Here is a 21,975-nt window from a genome sequence, read left to right as displayed (position 1 = left end):
TGGTGGGTTGGACATTGAGTGCTGTTAGGTTGTTGAGCCATGTTTGGGTGGTGGAAATTTTCGCCGGGGGTGAGATGAGAAGGAACTCAGTTTTCAGAGCATTTAGTTTGAGGTGATTATCGGCTAGCCAAGATTGAGTGTTAATAAGCGTGGAGTTCAGATGTTTGATATCTTCCGGAGATTGAAGCTTTAGGTACAGTTGTGTGTCGTCGGCGTACATATGGAATTGGACATTAGAAGCTTGGAGCAAGGTGGCGAGCGGTTCCATGACGAGGTTGAACAAAGTGGGGGAGAGGGAGGATCCTTGTGGAACACCTAGATCCGCAGGCACAGGTGAAGATAGCACATTATCGATCTTGAACTTCTGAGATCGGTTGTGTAGGAAGGACGAAAACCATTTGAGAACCGTTCCCGATAGACCCATTCTAGTGCTTAGCAGTTCCAGCAGGTTCTCATGTTTGACCGTGTCAAATGCTGACGAGAGGTCAAGAAGGATGAGGAGACAGGACTCATTGCGATCAAGAATTTGGAGGGCGTCATCAATTATGTGTGTCATAGCTGTTTCCGTGCTATGTTTCGCTCGGAATCCTGATTGATGAGAATTGAGGAGGTCAAATTGGTCAATGTGTCTTGTTAGTTGGAGTTGGACACATTTCTCCAGCAGTTTGGCCAGGGTGGGGATATTGGTGATGGGTCGGTAATTGTTTAGGTCAGTCGGATCAGCTGTAGGTTTCTTGAGTATAGGTGTGACTTGCCCCACCTTGAGGGAGTCCGGAATGAGGCCTTGTTGCAGGGAGCAGTTGATGATTTTGGTCCAGAGAGGGAGGAGCGAGGGGATGAAGTCTTTTACAGCATTAGCAGGTAGAGGGTCTGTGTGGTGGTTAGAGGGCTTCAAGGTGCAGAGCAGTTTGTGTATTGCTTCTTCCGAGTAGGTATCGAAGTACTGCCAGGAAGCCATGTTTTTAGGTTGAGTGTTAGCCATTCTTGTGTGGTTGGGGAATCGGCTTACATCCATGATGAGGTCATTTCTTATGTTGTCAGTCTTTAGCTTAAAGAAAGCAGAGAAGTCTTCACAGTGTGGGGTGTCGCTTGTTGTGCTACTTGATTGTAGGGGTTGTGCCTTTGTTTGGGTTTTGATTAGTTCGAAGAGTTTTCTTGGCCTGTTTTTTGCTTGGTCCAATTGGCGGCTGAAGAAGTCCAATTTTGTGCGCTTTATTTTCCTGAAGTAGGCATTTCTCTTGTTTTTGAGCCTTTTGAGGTGCAGTGCTGAGGGGTCCGCTCTCCAATTGCGCTCTGCCATTCGCATCGAACGCCTGTCGTCATTGAGTCTGTCGTCATACCAGGGGTTAGAAGTTTTGGTGGAGACTCTCTTCAGTTGCAGTGGGGCGACTTCATTGACTAATGTATTCATAGATTCAAGGTAGTGGTCAGTCAGTGATTGAACATCCGTGGCACCTGAAGGGGGAAGGAGCAGATTGCCGATGTGGGGAGGCAGAGTAGAGGCGTTGAGATTCTTCATGTCCCTTTTCCATGTTTTGGATTTGATTGGTTGAGTCGGGTTAGGTTTAACTTTTTCATTGATAAAGAAGGTGATAATGTGGTGATCTGACCAGTCGCAGGGTAGAATCGTCTCCAGTTGTGTAGAATTCTCTTTGGCAATGATGAGATCAAGTATCGCGCCTTTGTCGTGTGTTGGTCTATCGCATATTTGGGTGAGGTCAAGTGCATTAAGGAAAGTTTTGAGACTGTTTACCACTGTGTCTTTCTGGTTGTTCCAGTGGAGATTGAAGTCACCCAGGTAGACTTGGGTGGTCTGCCGACCGGCATTGGAAGTGATCATGTCCATGAGTTGTTGGGTGAATATGAGATTGTCACCAGGCGGGTGATAGATGAGATGTAGAGCACAAACTTGTTTGCCCTCGCTGGTAATGTCGAGGCAGAGGAGTTCACAGGAGGAGAGGGATGGGGAGGTGACTTTAGTAACGGAGAGGTTGCTTTAAAAAATGCATGCAAGTCCCCCGCCTGTCTTGTCTGAAGACCTGTCTAACCTAATGATGTGATAGTTGGGGGGGACTAGTATGTCCATAATCGGAGTAGAGGCTTCAGTGAGCCAAGTTTCTGTTAGAATGGCTAGGTCCAGATCCCTATCTGAGACGAGATCTGCGATGTCGGAGGAGTGTCTCTGGGCCGATCTGCAGTTGAGTAGGATGCATTTGAGTTTGGGAGAGAGAGGGGTGGTCGAGCTTTCTAGAGTGAGGGGAACTTTTCTGAGGTTGTTAGGGACGGAACCTCTGTTGTTAAGTGTTGGGAGCCTCAGAGGGTTTGTAAGAATAGTGGGTATGGGGATGTGTGTGCTGGGTATGTGTTTTACCGGACCCGAGCCATAAGAGCGTAGTAGTGAGCATAGGTCGCGGTCCGACAGTGGGTTGGGGACACGGCGGGGGCGGTGGGAGTTGTTGCGAACGGGGATAGTCGGCCAGCGCGGGTGTCGTTGGAGGCGAGGGTATGTAGGGCGGGTGCGTCCTTTGTAGGGTAGAGGGATGATGGGAGGAGGACTGGGCTGTGATGAGAGCAGGTCTTTGATTGCGCGGACATCTTTTTTGATTTGTAGAATATCCTCTTTGACTTGTTGGAGGGAGGGTAGAGTCTGGTCAGGGGGAGCATTGGGGATGGCGAAGGTGGTGTGTAGTGAACTAGAAAGCGGGCAGGGAATCGAAGGGGGGGATATAATGGCGTTGTTGGCGGGGGGTGTGAGTGAAGCAGGCGGTGATGGCGGTGGGTGGGAGGCATAGGTAGTGCTGCCAGTGGGAGAGGGAGTCGGTGAGTGGAAGAGTGAGTGAAGGCCGAAGACAGTGGGGGAGACTGGAGGGTAGTGAGGGCTGAGAGTAGGCGGTGGGAGAGAGGGGGAAGCTAAGGTAGGAGAGGTGGTATGTTCTGTGTGTGTTGTTGGGAGGGTGTGAGTGTCGTGGGTGGGAGTAGGGAGGGGGCTGGGGGGCGAAAGGTGTTCGCCGTAGGGGGTATGGGAGGGGGGGGTGGATAGGCTTCGAGTGGTGATGTTATCAGATGGTGGCGTGTTGTGGGTGAGAGTTATTTTGTCAGGTGTGGGAGTGTCGCGGGTGAGAGTGGGGAGGGAGCTGGGGAGGGGGGGGGAGTCTGTCGTGGGGGGGATGGGAGGGGAGGGTGGATAAACTCCGAGCGGTGGTGTGTACAGGTGGCGTGTTGCGGGTGTGGGTTGTTATGTCAGGGAGGAGAGGGATAAAGGGGATGTGAGTGGGGGGGCCATTTACTGGGGTGCTGGGGGAGTCTGTCCTTGGGGAATGTGGGTGTTAACAGCGGGTGGGCTATTTACTGGGGTGCTGGGGGAAGAGGTGTTGTAGATGGGGGCTGCGATGTCAGGGGTGATGGTGCTGGTGGAGATCAGGGTGGGGGTCCGCGGATTGGAGAGGTGCTCTTTGAACTTGGGGAATAGGTTGTCTAGTAGTTCCAGGTTCTTGTCCGTGGATTGAATAAGGACAATCCCGTTGTTATAGATAGTAATGGTAGTCCTGCCAGGGAAGAGGTGGGAAGGTGTGATAGAGAGAGTTAGGCCATGGGTTGTTTTCCTGGTGGAGGAGACGGTAAGTAGGGTTAGGAACGCTTTTTTCCATTGGACTCTGCGTGAGGTGTGGAAGATGATATCTGTTTTCATGGCTCCATTGCCCGGTGAAAAGTAGGTGTCGGCAAAGGGTGTTTCGGGGTGCGACCTCATGAAGTTATGTTTAAAACGTTTAATGGCTTTTTTGGTGAGGGTGGAGGGGTAGTTAATTCTAAAAGTGTGCTTGCCGCTGCGCTCCATTTTAGAGGCTGTAGAGTTGGGTGTAGGAGCTAGGGCGTTATAAGTGACACTAGAGAGCATCAAAAAGGGAAATGAGGTAGCGTCTAAGAAAAGATATGAGGTAGCATGTATCTAAGTCTAAATCACTGTATCTAAATACAATAATCACTATCAGATTCAGCAGTCGTTGTAAACATGGTCAAAATCTAAATACAATAAACACAATCAGACTCAAAGTACAACGAAAACAGGAAGTAGGAGGTGTTAATTGGTGCAGTCCAAGGAGCGGAGTGGAATGGGTTCACCTTACCGCACAGGATGGAGACAGAAATATGCGAAGGGAGACGATGTAGCATAGATATAAGCACACTAATAGTAATAATAATATGTGAAGGGAGACGACGTAGCATAGATATAAACACACTAATAGTAAAAATACAAGTATGAGGTAGCATAGTAATAGTAATGATAAGAGTATGAGGTAGCAGTCGGTGCAGTACTGGGATAGAGGAAGAAGGGTACAGCTTATAACAGTGGATAGTCTAGAGGTGTAATATTAGTGCTATACTGGAACAAGATACACGTATACAGAGTGAGGAGATATGTAGTTTTTTTTTTTTTAGAGATATGAGGTAGTTAACAGTGCAATACTATATTGAAAGTGCGAGGGGTGTAATATATATAAAGGAGTATAATATTAATGATATACTAGGTCAGAGCATATATACATAATAGATGTGCAAAGGAAAAGCAGCAGGAGTCAGAGAAGCCCCTAGTGAGCAGCCAGAAGTATATGAGGTATCCGTTAGTGCATTAAGTACATGTGGAGGTATAATACTGCAATAAACGGTAGCTACTCGGTAATTGAGATTAGGAGAGATGGTAGATAGGTTAATCCCTTTATTGTTGACGAACCCCCACCTACACTTGGATCTGAGTAAAGCATGTAGTATCTGCACTAGGTATGACTTGCTAATTGTCTGCAATATTTGATGCAGACATCAAACAGCGCAAAAGTCATTAGCAAATAAAAATATTACAGTTTGTAGTTAACTTAACCCTCACCCCCTCCATGCATTGACACAAAACTTGACATACCAATAGAAGACCAATTCTTCCATACTTCTGCCTCATTCCCTGCAGATTTGTCAAACAGTACCAAAGTTATTAGAAAATTAACACATTTCTGCCCCTAACCCTTTTTTAACAGCCCCCCATTTTGATGAATATGCATGCATTTAAAAATATCAAATGTAATCTCATATTCTAAGTGTCTACCCAATTTCATGAATCTGTCAAGCAGACAAAACATGTTAAGAAATCAACAAATGTTTCTGCAATTTATGACATACACAACGTGTTACCCCTTTCAAGCCCATCCAACATCCTTTTAATATCTAAATATCTTTAAAACTATTGAATGGATTTACACCAAATCAAGAAAACTGGAAAGTGCAGCAGAACCATAACCACACAGTGGCAACTACCATTATGTAAAATATTATACAAATGCTGTTGCTATCATGTAATTATGGTTCAACCACACTTACCACTGGAAAGGCAGAGCATGACAGCGTGTCAAAAGCTGCTGAATGGTCTATTAGGATGAAGAGGTGGCATTGCTGCTTTGATCTGTACCTTTATGAGCTGGTCCAGAATGAGCAGTAAGGCAAACTTGATATCATGCAAGATTGAAAGCCACCGTAGCAAATGTTTTGAATGTTATTAGAATTAATGTAATGAGCAAGTTGGTGTTTGATAGCCTTTTCATTAATTTTAGTAACTCCTTGTTCATCAATGGCATTGAAGAAATGATCATGTAACCTGTAAAATTCCATACACCCAACTCTCACCCAATGTAAAGAACTCTTAAAAATAGTATGTCCTTACCTACAAGTTAACTTTACTGTACCCAAGCAGCTCCTTAACATGAAGTCAAGTCATTAATGAAATGATCTAGACTTTAATTGTAGCTATCTTATAAGACTGAAAAGACCTATGTAAATTATGCATTTGGTAATTCTACAGACTTCAGGTATATATTCTCAACTTTGTATTGCGTGATGGACTATAGAGATGGTTCTTATGATTTTTCCAGCAGTGGCTATCAATCAAGGTGCAGGCATTTAGTTTTTGAATGAGATGTAGTCATTAATTTGATAGTGTGAAACCACAGGTTATTTTTTTACAACAACCCTGTTTATGCGAATATTAGAACCATTGCATAGAAAATAGTAAAATAAGCTATACAATTATGAAGTTGTGTGGTGTACAATGATTTTGATTATGTATGGCACATATGAATCTAAGGATACTATTTTAATAGTATTTCGAGGACAAAGATGTGTGCTCACACCATCACTATATGGCACTCACATAGTGTGTAAAGTTATATTAGTTTCAATGGTGAAATTGGGGTTCATAATTTATAATCAGAGGTTGGTCTATACTCGTTTGAACACTTGACTAAGTTTTGAGGTGTTCATGTTAATTATGGCTGCTTATAAGATTGGTCATGCATTCCAAGATGCAAGCTCCTAAATTGTGAGCTGTTGCATCTGTGATAATGATGTGATAAGTCTTTATGATCATTACATGGAATCTTTTGTATTTAACACAATGGTTCATTCACTACGGTCTCATTTATGGGAAGCATATATACAACATTATGTGCAAACAAGTCTTTTTACTTAGGGCTTTTAATGTGATTCAAAAGAAGAGAAGAAACCAACTTACCTACATACATGAGTAATTGATAAAAATGAAAAACATAAAATACGGTATAAAGGAAGTGTGGTGCACATCAGGCGAAGGTGCAACTGCCACTGTCCTGGTTCAGAAAGAAGCTGGATGATGCATGCTGTTGATATTCATATTCATGATCTTAGTTTGTTACTGTATATTCTCACGTACACCCAAATCTACCATTTAAAAAAAGGGGGTGTTTGTTATCATTTTGTAAAATGGGTACACAATAAAACACTAAGCAGCACAAGCATAAACTACAGATTTTGATCAGATAAATACAAATACAGATCTTGATCAGGATAAATGTGCAATATCAGCTACTTGGAAGAAAATGTATCTATAATAGGGTACAAACTTGCATAAAATGGGCTATGAAATTCAAAGTTGTTCCAAACAGGGGCCCCTAAACATTCTTACCAAGAAACTCCAATGTGTCCTGATCTTGGGCTTCATGTTGAGTGTGTGTGTCTGTGTGTGTGTGTGTGTGTGTGTGTGTGTGCACACAAGCAAATGTGGGTGTGTTTTTGTGGCTATGAGTTTTAGTGTGTTTCTATGTGTATGGATCTATGCGGAGAGGGGGGACACGCTCGAAAGAGAGCCTCAAGAAAGGACTGACAGCAGAGAAGGATCCGGAAGCCCCAAACACCAACCATGCTGTGCTGTATGAGGAGAACAAAACAGGTAGGGGGGCGCCTTTACGCTGATATCTGTGGCTGTCTAATTCTTGCCTGAGGGGGTACGGGTGGCAGAGGGTGCTGGCTGTGGGGGTAAGGGGTGAGGTCTGTGGAGGGGATGAGATGTAGCATTGAAGATGGTGTAGTGTCGGCGGGGTGCGGTCCGTGGGCTACAGAGGCGATGAGCTGGAGTTAGGGTGGGGACCGTGGTATGTCGGGTGAGATAGGATGCGCAGACCTGGGCAGGGTGGGTCATGTTTCACCTGGAGGACGGCGTTTGAAGGCAGAGCCTTTGAGGTGATGGTCTGTGGGCAGAGTGGGGGTGCAGATGATGAATGTTGTGACAGCCTTTGAGATGCTTGGCTGTGAGTAGGGTTGGTGTGGCGGGGAGTGGCTCTGCTGGCTGTGTGGGATGCCGCCTTCGAGATGCTGGACTGTGAGAATGGATAAAGAGCTGGGGGGGGGGAGGGGTCTGTGCACCCCTGAGGTGCTGGTCTGTGGTCAAGATGGGCGTAGATGGTCTATGCAGTGGGCTGTGGCGCTGAGGGCGCAGCCCCTGAGATGGTGGTCTGTAGATGGGGTGGGTTCAGAAAACGTGCACGCTGGAGGCGTGGGACTGCACCTTTGGGAAGTTAGTCTGTGGGCAGGGTGACTTTGGGGGATGGTCTGTGGGGAGGGTGACCTATGAAGCTCTGAACGGCAGTGCGATCTGATAGGGTGTGCGAGGTCTCTGTGTGAGACATGCATGCGGTCGGCCTTTGGTGCAAAGGGTTTGGGGGGGGGGACTTCAGGATTCAGGGGTATGCAGCTGTGCTGTGAGGGTGGACTCTCGTATGGTGCCGGTGTGATGGCTTGAGTGCCATGCTGTGATGCGGGCGCACCTGTAGTACTGAGCACGCTGCTCCAGATGTGCTGGGGGTGGGAGGGGAAGGGCTTTTCGTGGCACTGATGTACAATGTGTGCTGGAGACGTGCCTCGTGGTGGGGGGGTGCTGACTTAGGGTTGGTTGGCTGACCCACTTCGGGGGCATTCGTGGATATTCACTCATTGGGAGTGGACGTGCAGAAGGAGGGACGTTCGGGGGGCGTCTATGACTCCGACAGGAAGGCATGAGGAGGGCCCTGGAGCCAGGGTCTGAGGGGCGTTTTGCCAGCGCAAGCGGGCGCCCACGGTTCACTGCTGCCCACCTTCCTTCTTCTCTGCCACTATATATTTGAGGCATTATCTGTCTGTCCTCACCCCACACCTGTGGGTTCTGTAATCAGAGCCTGGTGATACCACCTCAGAATGGAAGGGTGGGGTGTTAGAATCTGCGACCAACCCTTCCCCGACGTGGATGGTGCCTCGCCCTCCCCACACCCGAAAGGCACAGCAGGCACAAAGTGTTGCCGGGAGCCAACCAGTTGTGCAAACGAGGACAAAAGATTGGGCCGAAACAACTTTCGGCCCACAGGAAAAAATATCTAATGCCCCGGTACTCCCACGGAGAGGATCTTGGGGTGGGGAGATTCTATCCCTGATGCCCTGGGCGGTGAAGGAAGGCCGACCACGCCCTGTCAGAGATCACACAGTATCGTATAGGACCAGCAGGCACCCAGCCCTATTGACGGCACCTGGGTCCCTCGGCAGGTGCCATCCCTGCCCACGTCTGTTGGGGCGGGGCTGCTGAAGTAATTCCTCAGGTGTGTGGGTGGGCGACACAGACCCCTCTTTTTATTGCCACCGAAGGATGCTCCTTTTAGGGTTTTAATGCAGGAAGGGGGTGTTATGGAGGTTGGAGATCAGAACGTGCAAACTGCACACATAGTGCCGATGTATAGATCACCGTGGGGTTCTGAGTGAGGGGAGGGGGCGCCGGATCGAGCTTGCATGTGAGTCGATGAAAGAGCAGGCTTGCGTTTAGGCAGCATTACACAGCACGCCAGCCCCGGTACACAGCATTACACAGCACACCACCCCCGGTACACAGCATTACACAGCATGCCAGCCCCGGTGCACAGCATTACACAGCACGCCAGCCCCGGTGCACAGCATTACACAGCACGCCAGCCCTGGTGCACAGCATTACACAGCACGCCAGCCCTGGTGCACAGCATTACACAGCACGCCAGCCCTGGTGCACAGCATTACACAGCACGCTAGCCCCCATGGACAGCATTACACAGCACGCTAGCCCCCATGGACAGCATTACACAGCATGCTAGCCCCCATGCACAGCATTACACAGCATGCTAGCCCCGGTGCACAGCATTACACAGCACGCCAGCCCCCGTGCACAGCATTACACAGCACGCTGGTCCCGGTGCACAGCATTACACAGCACACTAGCCCCAGTGGACAGCATTACACAGCACGCTAGCCCTGGTGGACAGCATTACACAGCACGCTAGCCCTGGTGGACAGCATTATACAGCACGCTAGCCCCGGTGCACATCATTACACAGCACGCTAGCCCCGGTGCACATCATTACACAGCACGCTAGCCCCGGTGCACAGCATTACACAGCACGCTAGCCCCCATGGACAGCATAACACAGCATGCTAGCCCCCATGCACAGCATTACACAGCATGCTAGCCCCGGTGCACAGCATTACACAGCATGCCAGCCCCCGAGCACAGCATTACACAGCTCGCTGGTCCCGGTGCACAGCATTACACAGCATGCTAGCCCCAGTGGACAGCATTGCACAGCACGCTAGCCCTGGTGGACAGCATTACACAGCACGCTAGCCCTGGTGGACAGCATTACACAGCACGCTACCCTGGTGGACAGCATTACATAGCACTCTATCCCCGGTGCACATCATTACACAGCATGCTAGCCCCGGTGCACAGCATTACACAGCAGGCTAGATCTGGTGCACATCATTACACAGCACGCTGATCCCGGTGCACATCATTACACAGCACGCTAGCCCCGGTGGACAGCATTACACATCTCGCTACCCACGGTGTAAGCTCTCAGTGTGGGGAAGGGAAGATGGGACATGTGCTTGCGGATGTGGGGGAGGGCTGCTACCCCAGTCTCAAATACTGCACGCGCTTACAACTTCCGTGTGAGGACGCGAAGAAGGGACGTGCACAAGCATATGTGGGGTCTGGTGGCCACGCCCCCACAAACCGTCAACTGTGCATTAGGAGGGACCAGCGTTTGACTTGCTGGGGGGCTAGTGGGATGTACAAGAGGGCCCCGTGTCTGTGTGTATATCTGGGGGCTTCCTTATTGTACCCTAAGGCTCCTTTCCGATATTAATACCGGCTAGGGAACCCCACCCCGACCAGCCCTGCATGTTGGGGTACAGAGGGAAGCAAGATTAGTTGTGAATTTTACTCGAAGGCGCACTTTTGTTACCTAACCTGAGCATAATAAATTGAGCCATTGAATAGGGGTGGTTGTGACTTGCGCACACTCCGGCCTACTTGTGAGGAAGCAGGTGCAACAAAGGGCGCGTGGCAGCCACGCCCAGCAGTAGCAGCAGAAGGCAGCCTGCACGCCTCACTCATCATATCATTGAATCTCACCAGCTCGACTGCGCATGTGCGCAGTCTTTCGTAGCCGAGACCTAAAAAGGGGGTCCATACTTGATTAAATAAGTCAGTCTGGTCATGCAAAGTATAAATGACTCTTTCATAGGAGGCAGTTTGAATCTGTGCTGTAGAACCTGACCTACGTAGGACCAATAGGATTGAACCATTGAGCAGGTACATATAATGTGGATTATATCGCAACCGGGAGCATCACATCTCCAACAATTGGTATGAGGGAGGAGTCCAGCTTTATTTAATTTTACTGGAGACCAATGCCAATCATGTAAAATTTTGAACAAGCAAAACTTCAGTTGCGCTTCTCTAGCCCCTCTATTTAGATTTTCCAGAAGGTCAATCCATTCATCATCATCATAAGTATCTGATACGCGTTTGCCATTTGAGACGAAGAGCACATGATAAGGGTTTGGAGAATAGTTGTAGTGTAAATAGTTTGTATAAACCAGATATAACCCCTTTATGTGGCCCCCAAGTATATAGGTAGGCTACTATTGGTGAGCTTTGGAGTAACTATGGACGCGATCCTAGAATTTTATTAAGGCAGAGATGGAGTTGTGTATAATTCGTTGCTTGATGGAATGGAAGACCAAATTCTTCGGTCAATTGTGCGAAAGATTTGAGATCACCCTCATGCAACAGTTGATCTAAAGTAAAAATACCCATCTGCTTCCATTGAGGCCAGGAGATGGTCTTTCCTTTAGCTTGTATGCCGGTATTGTTCCATATTGGGGCTTTGGCATGAATGCGTGAATTAAAACCCTAAAGGCCGTGAGCTCTCGGCCACGTTTTGCGCATTGCAGCTAATAGTGGACTGTGAGAATCCAGACGGCTGGTACCTGTTCCATAAAAAGCTGAAAGAATAAGTTCAGCGGACAAGAGATGGCATTCTATAAGTACCCATTGTGGTGTGTGAGAATCATCTTGTAACATATATGTGATTTGAGATAACTGCAGTGCCAGATTGTAGTGTTCTATAGAGGGAAGACTCAAACCTCCATTAGAGTGATGTGCCTTCAATTTATGTACAGCTAAACGCGGTTTGGGAGATCCACAGATAAAGGATTTCATTTTAGAATCTACAAGGCGCTGCGAGGATAAAGGTATCTGAAGAGGGAGCATTCCAAGTATATAAAGGAAACGCGGAAGCATGACCATTTTTTTTGTGATAAGTTTATTGATTTTTAAACGAAGCCACACATTTACATTGTCAGCAAAATCAGGCACAGTGTCTGGATGGTGTACAACAGCAAGGAAGATGACAGAGACCTGTATATCATTCTTCAGAATAGAGTCTCGTGCAAGGTTATTGCGATACATATGAGCACACACACCTCTCAGGACAATAGATTGAACCATTTACCCCAAATCTTTTCGAATAGTTCAGGGCAGCCCTGGGCTTCAAAGAGTGGTTCCTCTTGAATTCCGCACCAGTCCACCCCCGTCTCCACCTCCGTACAGTAGAGGGCTTGGCCTGAGACCAGTGTGCCGCAATGTCACATTTTGCCACCGCCACTGCAGTACCAAGGAAGCGCTTGTCGCCATGAGAGCCATCCAGGCCATCAAACACACCTAGAATCAGACGTAATGGGTCGTGGGGAACCTTCCACCCCAGGGTCTGTGTAAGTTCCAGTTCCACACCCACCGAAATGATGCAAGGACAGGGCACTGCCAGATCATGTGATAAAAGTCAGCTGGAGCGTGATTGCATCGTGTACAGGTCGGAGAGGGCCGCAGTCGGGCTCTATATAAACCCACAGGGGTTAGGTATGCCATACGTAAATAGTAGAGTTGGATGAGACGCACTTTGGAGGAGGTCGTCAAGGTCTTGGGAGCCCTGAGAGCATCTCTCCAGTCCACATCCTCTAAGGCGCCCAGCCAACCCTCCCAGCGGGCACGCAGTGAGTCTAGGGTCGCAGTGCCATTGTTCACTAGGGAGCGGTAAATCCTCAACACCGCTCCTTTACCTAGGTTCCTCATCATCATTTGGGCCTCGAGGGGACTATATTCGGGGAGGGAGGTGGAAGACTGAATGTGCGCTTTGAGGGCATGCCTAAGCTGTAGGTATTTGTAAAATTGGGGGGAATGAAGGGAGTAGCGCTGCTGTGAATCTGCGAAGGTTCTGATGTGGTCCCCAACCCAGATGTCCCCAAGAAGCGAGATCCCAATGTGGTCCCACTGACGGAAGTCCCGGAGAGTTGAGGTCTCCTGCAGCAAATTACCATGCCTCAGGGGTGTATGTTGGGTAAGTTTCCCATCCCATTTCTTATGGCGCAAGCCCATTTGATTTACTCCCTGTTAGCTTTAGGTCTCAGGCATCACATTGGTTGTGGCTAGGGAGACAGAACGGGCAAACTAAGAAATAGCAGCACCCAGTGTAATACGGAAGACTGCAGCTTCTTGCATTATCTGGCTTTCAACTGCAGTTGACCAGTGTAACATTCTGTCATGTTACCACTGAATGGGAACCGTCTTGAGAAAGTACCCTGATTAACTTATCAATGTAAAATTTGTAACTGTTAGGTGTTGCATGCCAGTTTATCCTGCTTCGAAAAAGGTAGAATGCGAAAGAAGATGGTAAAAAGAAGAAAAACAACCTGCTATGATTTTCATGGTAAGCTTCACCTTCCTCAGTCTTTATAACTTTGTAATCTCATACCCTTCTCATAGATAACTTATTTTGATCTAGCTGGTCTGTGTTTGCACATCAGTGGGAGTAAGAAAACAGAATTAATTTTAGATCACTTGTAGTTCAGGTCTCAAAATGTACGGGGTGTGGGGCAGTTGGAGACAGGATACGCTGTTTTTCCATACTTGATCTTGTGGAAGGCTTGAAGTAAGACAAATATGTGCAATCCATAATGATTGCAATGGAATTCTCCACAACCTACTTTTTGGGCTTTACTTTCTTTCACATAAAGAAATGGCTGTATTTCTATAGCTATTTAGGTATGTTCACAGAAAAAGGTTAAAAAGTAAAGGTATGGTTGCTAAAGGTTACAGAGACGCTACAGTTTGGCTCAGGTTTCACTCGTACAAAACCAGACATGTAGCTGTTTTAGTTAGCCGAGCTAACTAAAACTTGTACCCCTGCAATGCACTGCTTATGACCTCACATATTACATCGCTCATGACCTGATTTGCATATAGCCAGTGTCTAACCCAGGGTGGTGTGGAGTGCAAAAAAACGATGGATTTAGTCCCAGATCCTTGTACTGGGGTGAATGTATGACATTGTTCTACATTCTGTCCATCAACTGTGTTTTTTGCAATTTTCACCCCGAGTGTGCTGGGTATACTCAGACATGAGTCCCAGGCTCTCCACACCACTGGAGTCAAGCTATCCAGGCTGATGAAGGCTGATAGCCAGAAACCGGTCCTTGGATGTTTGATTCCGGTCTGGGAAAGACATGGCTTGGTAGTTCGGACTGGACTGTTCCCATGAGGCACAGGGTCAGAGCTGATTTGCATATAGCCAGTGACTAACCCAGGGTGGTGTGGAGTGCAAAAATACGATGGATTGAGGCCCAGATCCTTGTACTGGGGTGAATGTATGACATTGTTCTACATTCTGTCCATCAACTGTGTTTTTTGCAATTTTCACCCCGAGTGTGCTGGGTATACTCAGACGTGAGTCCCAGGTTCTCCACACCACTGGAGTCAAGCTATCCAGGCTGATGAAGGCTGATAGCCAGAAACCGGTCCTTGGATGCTTGATTCCGGTCTGGGAAAGACATGGCTTGGTAGTTCGGACTGGACTGTTCCCATGAGGCACAAGGTCAGAGCTGATTTGCATATAGCCAGTGTCTAACCCAGGGTGGTGTGGAGTGCAAGAGAACAATGGATTTCGGCCCAGATCCTTGTACTGGGGTGAATGTATGACATTGTTCTACATTCTGTCCATCAACTGTGTTTTTTACCATTTTATAAAGGGCAGTTTGGCCCATATTGGTGAACTGGAGTTTTGATCAGTTGTCAAAGTCCCCCTGGGTCCTCGTTTGTAATAGACTGATGGTAGTAGTTCTAAGGCACCATGGAGTTTGCTTGCTCTGTAAAACGACTACTTACTTAAGCATCGTGTATAGACTGTGTGGAAGTGCCACCATTTTATAAAGGGCAGTTTGGCCCATATTGGTGAACTGGAGTTTTGATCAGTTGTCAAAGTCCCCCCTGGGTCCTCGTTTGTGAGAGACTGATGGTAAGATTCCAGCTTAGGTTTAGATCTGTCGTGATCATTCTGCCCAAATATTTTTAATGAGTGGATGTCACTTAGTTTTAATATATAGGCATTCTGTGGGGATTACCCACTACGGGCATATATAACAATTTCCCCCCAGTTTACTCTGAGTCCTGATGCATCTCTGAAATACCGGTAGCATACGGAAAACTCTTGGGATAGTGTTTACAGGGCGTGGAAGAAAAAGGAGGAGGTCATCTGTATAAAGTGAGCCTCTGCCCTCTGGACCTTCTGGCCATGGGCATCTGAAAAGTATGCTTCTTGTATAATCCATTCCGCCAGGGTCTCGATTACTAGGGCAAAGAGAAGGGGGAATGAGAGCACCTCTGGCGTGTGCCATGTTGAATTTGGAAAGGAGGTGATAGAGCCCGATTAACATGAACCAGGGCCCACAGGAAGGAATATAGGGACCTCATTAATCCAAGAAAACGCTGGTCAAACCTTGTCCTTGATAAGACTGCTAACATTAAGGGTCATTGTGCTGTATCAAAGTCCTTTCCTTAAAAAATCAACCGAAAGTAGGGAGGCATCCCCCTGCAGTATGTGGGTTTGTGTCAAGGCCAGTTGGAGAGTACGTAGGCAGTGCCTAGTGATCCTACCTGGCATAATGCCTCTTTGGTTAGTGTCACTCGATGGTGCTGACTTCCTAATCAGCTATGTTGCAACAATTTTACCCAGCATATTTGTTTTAATGTTGATAAGGAATATTGGTCTATTAGACTTGCAAAGGTGCAACGATACCCCATGCTTGAGGACAACCGCGAACTACTGGTGGCACCCAATCTGGCTTCCGCAGAAATCACAGCACCGAGGTGGCACTGATCACAGCCACCATCGACATCTGAATCATCCCTGACCGAGGAGGAACAGCAGCTCTGATCCTCCTCGACCTCTCGGCATCCTTCAACACCGTTTGCCACCACAAACTAATCGAAAGACTCCCATCACATCGCCTTCCCAGGGGACGCACTCTGATGGATCACCTCTTTCTCAACAGAAGAAGACAGAGTATTTATCTCTGAACCCAAGATCATCGTCTGTGGTGTCATCCAGGGCTCACCCCTCAGTCCTACGCCTCTCAACCTATACATGACCCCAGTGACCAACATAGTCCGATTGTGCGGTCTCCACATATTCACCCATGCAGATGACACCCAACTCATCCTCTCACTCACCGACGATTCGACCACTATCCGGACCAATTTCCTAAATGCATTACAAGCATCACTAACTGTCAGCTGCACAAGGACTAGATGGAAATACTGATGTTCGACAACAACAGTAAACCATGAAATGACTCCTGGTGGCCATTAGACGTATGACCCGCACCCAAACCCTCCAACCACGCCAGAAACCTTGCCATCCTCACTGACCACAAGCTCACCATGAAATCACAGATCAACGTCCATGCCATCTCCTCTTTCTTTTTCCTCACTCTCTGCATGCTACTTAAGATCAACAAGTGGCTACCACTGCACACGAGCCGCACCGCAACACAGGCCCTCATCACCAGCCGACTGAACTACGGCAGCACGCTGTACTTAGAAAATGCAGTGCACCTCCTACAAAGACTTCAAATCATAAAGAACACCGCAGCCAGACTCGACCTTGACACCCCACCCCACCTTCCGACAAACCCATATCACACCCAAGAGCCTGGATACCCTATTGGGTGATTAGCCATGCTGTACAAATCCTGATTGATTGATGAATGGCGGTCATATAGTAGATCACCCATGTCCTATACCTCTTGGTATGCAACGAGAAGGTGTGGGGCTAATAACAAAGATTTTTTTAAAGAACTCCAAGGGAATACCGTTAGACTTGAGTGTATTCTCCGAAGACATTTTTCAGGTTTTTGGAAAGGTTTGTGATATCTCGGCAGCGTGCAGGGCTGGTTGTCCCGCAACGCTCAAGACCATTTCTATATGTGCGCTGTTTTTCTAGCCAGTCAAAATAGAAGTTTTCTCACTTAGTCCTCGCAAATGTATATTCTATGTTTAAAAGGAGCCAGGAGTATTGTGTGGCGTCTAGCAAGTAGGCGCGGAGGGCTACCTTAGCTGTCCGTACTGATTGCTTTATAACATTATTTGGGTCTTTGACCCATTGGGTATATAGATTGCATAGCTGGTCCTCGAAGTCTACAGTGTCTCGTCCCCTGGCCCTCACTCTGCACTCTGCCCCCGCAGTAAGACATGGCTTCACCTCTGCTCTCGAAGGCTTTTAACAAGGTCACTTGTAAAGAGACTAATTCCAAGTTGACCACAAAGAACTCATTATTCCCCTCCCGAAGCTAGTCTGTCAAGCAGGGTTCCTTGAGCCACGAGGCGTTCATCCTCCACATTCCCCCATTAACCGCTGGATTCTGGAGTGTAATCTTTGGTGTGTGTTCAATGCTTGTTCCATAACGGAGTGGAAAATGCCATCCACCTCTATCGTACCCAGGGGCACATCTGGGAGCTCGGCAGATAGGGGTTTTAAAGTGGCCTCTTGCAGCTCCGGTTGAGCGTATCCATTAACAAGCCTCCAGTATCAGGGGCGGCTCTAGGCTCATGGCGGCCCTGGGCAGGGAGTGTAGGTAAGGAACCCGGAAGAGGGGGTCCGGGCGGGGCCGAGCACGGAGGCCAGTGAAGAGGGGGGACAGGGTGTTTGGAAGTGGAACAGAGCCAGAGGCGGCCAAATCCCTGCCAGGGGCCGCCACGCAAATATGTATCCATCCTCAGAGGATTATTATATTAAGGATATATATTGGCGTGGTGGCCCCTGGAGTTTGGTGGCCCCTGGGGTTTGGTGGCCCTGTGCAGGTGCACAGCTTGCACATGCCTAAGGCCGCCCCTGCCAGTATACCATGAAGGACAATGTATCAGCTGAGTGAGTCCGCACATAACATAAGGATTTTAGAGGGAATGTTTCCTTTAATAATATGCACACTGCTCTGGAGCCTCTAGTGAAAGCAGCATGAACACTAACGTGTACCCATGTTGTCTTAGGAAATTGCACTGTGTCCCTATGATGTGGGTCTCCTGCAATCTAAAATCACCCAGCACATTTGTTTTGCATACAGGAGGTTCGTCTCCCATTTGATCTTGTCTAGTAAACCAGTTGCGTTCCAGGATATTGTGGTGCGCCAATCCATGGGGACTTTGTAAGTTGGGGACCAGGAGTAAAGGGAGCCTCTCCCATGTTGTATGCCTGAACATTATGCTCGAGGAGTTTTTCCGTGCACCCGGTGGAAGACCAATGGGCTCGACTGCAGGTAAGCTTCCAAAACTCGCCCACCACCTAGGAGTAGGGGCAGCATCAGTGAATTGCGCGTATGGTATGTCACCAATGACCCAACTGGCCTCCAGAGTTCGAGTAAGTGCTTGATGTGTGTGGTCTACGTGGAAGCAGGCATAGAGCTTGATCGCTAGAATAATGCTTACAATCCATTGTTAAAGAATGTCGACTTGGGTGGGTCTTCCTGTTGCCTCCTGGCACAGTGTACCACAGGAAAGTATTAGTGAAATTCCACTCCTCAATTCAGCGTGGGCCTTTGTCCTCAGGATGGCACAGCAATAAAACAGGCGTGATGCATTGAGCGTCACAAGCTCCATCATAGTTGACGGAGAAGGAGTGGAGGAAAAGCACAGTACTGGCACTGCATTAGAAGGGTGCCTGATCCGCCCCTCTACTAATGTGGCAGACTGCTATTCAGGTCCTGATGGGAAGGGTTGAGGAGACATGAACAGTACGAGCCTGTGGCAGACTCCTGTAGAAAATAGTGGAAAGGGAGAAGGATATATGATTAAACAACTACTTTTCGAAACCACAAATTCCCTAACCACATAGGCTAAACAACGAACAATGCCAAACCACTACATTTTTTACAAGTTCCTAAACCACGAAAAAAAAGCTCGTGATTTGCCAATAGATGGCACTATTGTAATAACAATACTTCTGTGTGTTAAGTAAAATGTCCAATTGAGAAGAACGAATGAGAAGAAGGCAGCCCACACACTGACATAAATCCGACAAACAAACTGACTTGTCAGACTGACCCATCTGGCACTGCCATATTGCCCAATACGCCTGTCTGACCCTGGCCCCAAACTGAACGGATGGCAGCAGCTAAAGTATCAAAGAAGGGGGCACTCCTGCGCCATTACTTCCGGTGTCAGCAGGTCTTCTGCAACTGTTTTTTGGAAACATATTTTATTAACTTTTTGATCATGCTCGATACAGTTTGGCATTATGAAGTGCAATAGCAGTTTGGCAGTTCGTATTTACATATATGTAATTACCATATAACATCCAGGGTACCAGACAGACAATTTCCTCTGATATTTGTGATGCATTGATTCTTCGCACTGCACTATTATTTCGCCTGTAGAATTAGACATTGTTATGTAAGGTTCATGGAACATAGTGTAATACAACATAGAATCCACTGTTTTATCACTAATGGAAACTGTTCCTGTCACACCATTAGTAACGCAGCACGGGTCATGTGCCTTTTTTTTTGTCAAATGCTTTATTTCTGCCCTCCTCTAAATGACACCAGGTTGTTTATGGTAATAAAAACAAAGTCGCCACAGTTTAACTTTCATCAGTTGTGCAGGCTGAAAGCCCATCCAATGGGATGAATATACGGGAAAAGTACAAAGGTAGAAGGCTTCATCTTGGTATAATACACAACCAAAATGTAATATCAGGAAAGCCAACTGCGACCTCTGACCTCTATCTCATTGCACTTCAGAGGCTAATGATCAATTATGCTCTGGTGACAGGCACTCACGTGCCAGTTCAAAGCATAGGTCACGCCCAATAGTTGCTCTGCTTCCAATGCCATGACCTTAGAGGAGGGGAGAGACTCGTGGTTAAGGAAAGTCGTGGTTTAGAATTGTCGTTGTTAAGGCTTGGTCGTGGTTCAGGATTCGTTGATCAGGTAAGTCGTTATAAAAACTTCGTTGTTAAGGATGTTTCCCATATTCGGATGCCCTCCTTCCTAACTCTGTGTGTGGGTGTGGTGCATGTACACAGTCTTGCAGCTCACCTTGTGATGGATCAGATTTCATCTGCAGTCAGTCATTGTTTTATTTTTTGTGCTTCAGACAGACTGCATTTAAATTGCCACGCACCGTTTGGTGCAAGTTAAAAACATGGCACATGAAAAACATGAAAGTGAGGCCTATTCAGTCTGAAATGCTTTTGCTGAATTAACATGTGTTTTTGCAATGTAGAGAAAAGTGGCCTTTTTAGCTTTGAAGATTAATAGAATATGTTTCTCTCTTCCCAGCTCATCCCTTATAATCTAAATCCACTATTTCTCTCTTAAAAGACTTTGACTTGTTGCATATTTTGATAAACATTTTCAGTTAATAACACCTTTTTATAATGTGTGTGAATTAATAATGCACCAAACACTACACAGGGGGCAAAATGCTTTTCTGCATGAAGAGCTATCTAAAACACTAAAGCATGTTGCTGTGTGCGCTATATTAACTGTGTGTGCTTTTAAAATTTACACTAAAGCATGAAAATGCTATGTTGCACATTTCACATTTATTTTGCATGTTGTCATAAATAATAGAAATGCTTCTTTACACTAATAGCTTGGCTAGGTAAACATTTATAAGGGGTATTAGTATTGAGTTGGGAAACATAATGGGCTGATTTACATGAAATTAATATTCTATTTGTGTTTGTTTTATTTTTGGGCCTACCATTAAATGGCTGCCTGTGAAACCAGCAAGGCTATGGCTTGCTTTGAAAGAGAAGAGAGCATGCGCAGGCACCAGCTTGACTCAAACTGCGAAAGTAGTCAAGGACATCTTGAACTGTACATTCTTGTGATTGTGCCAATGTACCAGTTTGATAAAGTATCCGTCCTGCTGCGCTGTGGCAGGAAGGAAGGAAAACTATAGAAACATTTTCCCTAGCAATTGTTGCAAACTTACAAAATGTATTTATTATGTATGCTTCTTTTGTTAAGACTGGTATAGTCAGGTTTTTAGAATGAGTCAGGGTGGTGAGAACTCATGCTATTGTGGCTGACCAATCACATACAGGTTTTCCTAAAGATGCAACTTTTTTGTGTAGTCTGCCAAAAATTAGAGTATAAAAGCCTCTCTGGAGGGGCTTTGGCTTCGAGGCTCATTAGGGGGGTGTGTGAGCTCTTGAGAGAAGGAACAGATTAGACCAGACATTCTATGGGTTAGGTACGAGATCGTCACGGGATTCAGCCTTGGGCGTCCGAGGAGAGTCAGGTGGGGGGTTCCCTGGTGATTTTTTTCCCAAGTCTTGGCACGTCATATGTTGGCACTGCAGGCCACATTCCTTTGAGGTCTGGTGAAGGAGGGGCTGTTTTCCTCTTTAGACACAGACAGACAGAGAGTGCAGCTGATTAAAATAGAATTAGATGCTAAACTTTAAGTTTATGCTTTGACTAATTAATTAGGTCTGAAAAGATTTATTTGACTTATGCATTTATTTCTCTTAATGGGAGATTTTTGCAAACTATTTGATTTTTGATTAGCCTTGCAAGACTATTTTTCTTAGAAACTCTTTAAGAGTTTTGAATTAAATTTTGCGCCACATTTTCTTTCCTATATGTAATGCTTATATGCAGACTGTAATATGTTCTGTATTAATGCTATTTTTCCTGTTTTCCAAATTCTGTAACCTGATTGATATTTTACTAATGAATAAAGGGTCAGAGAAAAATTAACTTCTGACTAGAAAATAAAACCCTTTAAATACTCAACAACTCTTTATTGGCTTAAAATAATAATTGCATTTTTGACTGTTCATCTTTATTTGGAGTCTCCTGAAGGTAATACATGGTGTGAAGGGCCCAACACCTTTTACAGCGGTAAATTAGAGGTATCATGAGGGTTTTGCATTGAGAAATTACCAGAAGAAATTACCGATCCATCACTTGGACCTTGTTGGATTCTTCTGTGTCTCTTCAATCCAT

At 46.6% G+C, this 21,975-nt stretch overlaps 1 protein-coding gene across 1 annotated transcript in view; it reads left to right on the top strand.

The window, feature by feature from the left end:
• The window catches only part of ANAPC7 (anaphase promoting complex subunit 7), a 154,864-nt gene that overhangs the window by 17,080 nt on the left and 115,809 nt on the right, over positions 1–21,975 (top strand). The window lies entirely within an intron of this gene.

This window comes from Lissotriton vulgaris, chromosome 11 (genome assembly GCF_964263255.1).
Source record: "Lissotriton vulgaris chromosome 11, aLisVul1.2, whole genome shotgun sequence".
Classification (NCBI taxonomy): domain Eukaryota; kingdom Metazoa; phylum Chordata; class Amphibia; order Caudata; family Salamandridae; genus Lissotriton; species Lissotriton vulgaris.
The sequence above is the reverse complement of the archived record's forward strand: the minus strand, read 5'-3'. Positions and strand labels throughout refer to the sequence as shown.